This window comes from Sinocyclocheilus grahami, unplaced genomic scaffold, assembly GCF_001515645.1.
Source record: "Sinocyclocheilus grahami isolate Dianchi unplaced genomic scaffold, SAMN03320097.WGS_v1.1 scaffold695.1, whole genome shotgun sequence".
NCBI lineage: Eukaryota > Metazoa > Chordata > Actinopteri > Cypriniformes > Cyprinidae > Sinocyclocheilus > Sinocyclocheilus grahami.
The window spans coordinates 14740-19586 of NW_015505874.1; the positions used below are offsets into that span (position 1 = coordinate 14740).

At 28.9% G+C, this 4847-nt stretch overlaps 1 protein-coding gene across 1 annotated transcript in view; it reads right to left on the reverse strand.

The window, feature by feature from the left end:
* LOC107559663 (trafficking protein particle complex subunit 9-like) overlaps positions 1-4847 on the reverse strand; it is a gene marked incomplete at its 3' end in the record, with an annotated part of 86581 nt that overhangs the window by 7406 nt on the left and 74328 nt on the right. The gene's annotated exons all lie outside the window — the stretch shown is intronic.

Sequence of the window (4847 nt, forward strand, 5' to 3'; positions counted from 1 at the left end):
AGCAAAGGGTCTGAATACTTAGGATCATGTGATATTTCAGTTTTTCTTTTTTAATAAATCTGCAAAAATGTCAACAATTCGTGTTTTTCTGTCAATATGGGGTGCTGTGTGTACATTAATGAGGAAAAAAAAATAACTTAAATGATTTTAGCAAATGGCTGCAATATAACAAAGAGTGAAAAATTTAAGGGGGTCTGAATACTTTCCGTACCCACTGTATATATATATAAAATAAAAATACATTTAAAATAAATAAAATTAAAAGTAAATTAATTCATAAAAATTTGTAAGGATTTAAAAAAAAATTTACAAATAAATAAATACATTTAAATAAATTAAAAACAAACAAAATGTAAAATAAATAAAAAATAAATAAGTGTTTAAATTGTTCTCTTTCTGTTGACTTATGGTCACCAAAAGAGGAAAAAAGTGCAATTAAAAAGTATATATATATATATATATATATATATATACATACATACATACATACATACATGCATGCATACATGCATACATGCATGCATACATACATATATACAGTATATATAAAATAAAATAAAAATACATTTAAAATAAATAAGATTAAAAGTAAATTAATTCATAAAAATTAATAAGGATTTTTTAAAATGTACAAATAAATAAATTAAAAACAAACAAAATGTAAAATAAATAAAAAATAAATAAGTGTTTAAATTGTTCTCTTTCTGTTGGCTTATGGTGTTTTCTCACCAAAGGAGGAAAAAAATGCAATTAACAAGCAGATTAAATGTAAAACACATGCAGCCACCGACAGCTTTTCAAGGACAGAATCACACTGTCACGCGCTCATGGATGTTATTAAAAAATAAAACACATGCACACAAAACAAATTATTCAATGTCCTCCAAGCAAAAAAGTGGTGATTAACATAAACGGCATGTGACATTTTCACAAGCCAGTTAACACATTTAACAAAATGTCTAAAATAACAAACATATATAATAAAAACCTAGTAGCAAATATTTTGTTTGGAATTGTAGTTTTCCAATTTCAACTTCCAAATTCAGACTTTTTTCAGGCATAAACCTTTTTGTAAATGTATGGTCTTTTATGCTAATTTTTGTCTTAGTGTGTGTTAAAAGTAACACGAAGAGAATAAAGAGATGCCGAAACAAAGCAGAATGAAAAGACTGAAATAGACCAATGAAAAAAAAACAACTGGTGACAGACCAATGGTTTGAGATTTTTGGGTTTTCTTCCTCTTCTCTTTTTTTTTTACACCAAACATCACATAATCAATCATCCTGATATCCATCTGATATGGAGGAGATGAAATCACTCCCAGCATGCTCTCCCCATTACCCATGGAGAAAACTGCTCTTGTTCACAGCACTACAGAGAACGGAAACAGCGTTAGCAGAATCACAGTGGCAGATGAGAGCGAGAGACACCGACAGATTGAAAACGAGATGCTTACACCTCCGTCGTGGAGGTGAGGGACGATTATTACCATGCCCTGAGAAGTCGTGCTGCTCCCCGCTGAGAGTTTTCCCGCTTTCTATTCATACTCGAGACATCATTCAGACTCCACCAAATGTGCTTTATGGGATTTTTTCATATTAGCCTGAATGAAACCATTAAACTCTGGACTCAACAGGAAAGAATAGAGAATTTTCCATTTCTCCTGATATTCGATCCGCTCAGTGCCCAATGTCTCTGTGACATGAAACTTATATCTATCCAAAGAGAACATAACATAGGGCTTTAAAGTCAAGCCATTTTACTCAGGCAATTTGGAATTTCATTTCACATGCAACATATTTAGGAGTCAAAAAAAAATATATATATATTTATATATGTGCGTGTGCTATATATGTGTGTGTGTGTGTATATATATATATATATATAATAAAATAAAATAAAAATACATTATATTACAATTAAACATACACTAATATACATTTCTATGTAATCTTCTATATATAGTAAAATAAGAGTAAATACTAAAAATTATTGTCTATTTAAATCAAAAATAAAAAATTTAAATTAATTATAATTTAATTATAAACTAATTGAAAAAAATGCATAATATAAAAAACAATATTTAATATTTACATAATAATATTATTAAATATCCAAAATATATTAAGGTTTCGGTAAAGTGGGCGTTATAAAGAAGGTGGTTGGAGAAAATACAATTACGCTCAATATTCTTTACTAAATGATTCAATGTACCATGAAATTTCACATTTTGGTTAACTTTGACTTGATTATTTTGGTACAATTTTTAATTATGTTCTAAAGCATCATGACTCAAGTGTAACGCAAGTAAAAATAAAAATACACAACTTGAAATATCAACAAAACAACACATTCGGTAGCTCAAGAGTTGTTTTTTGGATAAGAATAGAATGAATAATATATTCAATTCATATAGTAATTAGTATCAATCGTAATTGATACTTTTTTCATTTCTACATAGCTACTAAAAATACAAGAAATAAAATAAAACATAAATGTTGAATAAAATGACATATAATATATATTAAATTGATAAAACAAACAAATCAATTATCAGTGAATCAATCAACACAAAACAGTAGTTTAAAAAGCTCTTATGCTCTACTACATGACAGATATGATTGAAATATCTGTTTTGATAAACCATAAATGTTCCTAAATATAAAAAATAATAATAACAATAAAACTGGTTTTGGATGGGGATGTTTTGCAGAGATGGTGTGTGGCTGAAGGGATAACAGCTGTCTATTCCAGTGCCTGTCAATAATCAAGTCTGACTGAAGTTAGTAAAACATCTGAAATCACACAGCAACTTTAGTCAACTCCACTGTCGAGACGGACAGTAGAAACATAAACTCAAAGATCTTTCTTATTCAAACCCTGAACAGTTGAGCAGCTTTGTAATAAAGACACATAGTAAAGCAATACAGGATGTTTTATTGTATGTATTCAAAGCTTAATTAGCCATTGGCTACAATGACATGTTCAGCTCTGAAGGCTAGTTGTAAGCGCCTAACCTATAAAATACAGGTACTAAGTAAAACCTCATATTATGTGGAGGGTTTCAGTATTGTATAAGCCGTATTTTTTAAATAACTCATTTGCATTTCCTTCTTGAAAAGGTTAATTAGCTCGACTGCTAATGATCTGTTCTTTCCTTTTCTGGTCTGGATGTCTAACGGCAGACTTTTATTTCTACAAAGATCCTCTGGAAATATTTGCTCTTTGTGTCTTTTTTGTTCCCTGATCCACCAGACAAAAATTATACAAGCCATTTTCAAACGCTCCGTAACATAATCATAGGCACTTAATTAAGCAGAGAGTGAATGAAATGAATACCTAGAAAATAAATATTTTCAAAGCAGTTTCATGAATTGACATTAGAAAATGAGAGATGCAGCAGCAGGCAAATTACATTTTACAAATTAAATATACACATTTTATATATTTAAAATATTAAAATGATGTACATATATGCATATTATGTAAATATTTTATGTATACGTATAATTATGTAAATAAGATACAACATTTAATATGTAAAATGTATTTTTTCTTTGTTACTACTAGGCTTAAGATTCAATTAATTTATAATTAAATTTATATATATATATATATATATATATATATACATTATTATTTAATATGTAATATTAACATTACATAATACATACACATTTATAAGAAACAATAAATAATAAAATAATTATAACCAATTAAAAATATATTACATTTAAATATTAAAAAACAAATACTGCAAATTATTTAAAATTAAGAACTATCATTAAAATCAGTAAAAACATTTTATAATTTAAAAACATTTATTTTTATTATAAATAATAATAAATAAAAAAAACATATAGGCCTAGTAGTCATGAAGATGCTGAATGAACAGAGAGCATTGTGGTACATCGGATGTATAGTTTGACGCCACTGTAAGACACGAGGTCAACAGTAAGGTCACACTGGTTCATCCTGGCACCATTCACAGTGCCATCTGACTCAGGTTATTACTGGCAGAGGAGTTTTATCGGGTATCATGCTGATACCATCTGGGGCAGATCTGGGCATGTCTGGAACAATACAACTCACCTATGCAATCATTTTTCATTTAACACTAATACACACACATCTACAGTTAAGTCTATCCCTGGTGAGAAAGGACAAAAAACCCTTCTGGATTGGAGTTTAACCTCTAGCTGGAGCACACACCTGTGCCCTGAGTCTGCGGGTGTGATGCTCTAATGGTTATGAATCGGAGCTGCTGCTAACATAAAGACAGTAGATTCAGTCCAACAGTCACTATAACCACAGACCTGCTCCATCACTATCCTACCCTTGAGAAACAAAACTTCACCCCTGAATTGCTCCTAAAAGACTGTCTCTACAGTTTTTTGGATGAAAAGTGGGTATTCAGGTCCTTTGGGGAATACAAATATAGCTCTGTTCTAAAACTCAGGAGCTACCAGTGTTTTAAGGCATCACAGAAATGCTCTGGGTGTGAAATGTTAAGAATGTATTGCAGTGAGCTATATAATTTAAAATAATATTTTAAATGAATTTTTATAAAAATAACTACAATAAAAAAGTAAACAAAATAAAACACAAAGAAATATATAAAAATACACATAAAAACCAAATCAAATAAAAATTAAAAAGACAAATAAAATAAAACACATACAAGATCAAACAGAATGTACTTGAAATTTTATAAAAATCTTAAGATAAAAAAAATAAATATAATTAAGATAAGTTAAGCTAAGTTAAATTAAAACTAAGGCACCTCAATAATACCAAAGGAAACACATATATATATATACACAGTGGGTACGGAAAGTATTCAGACC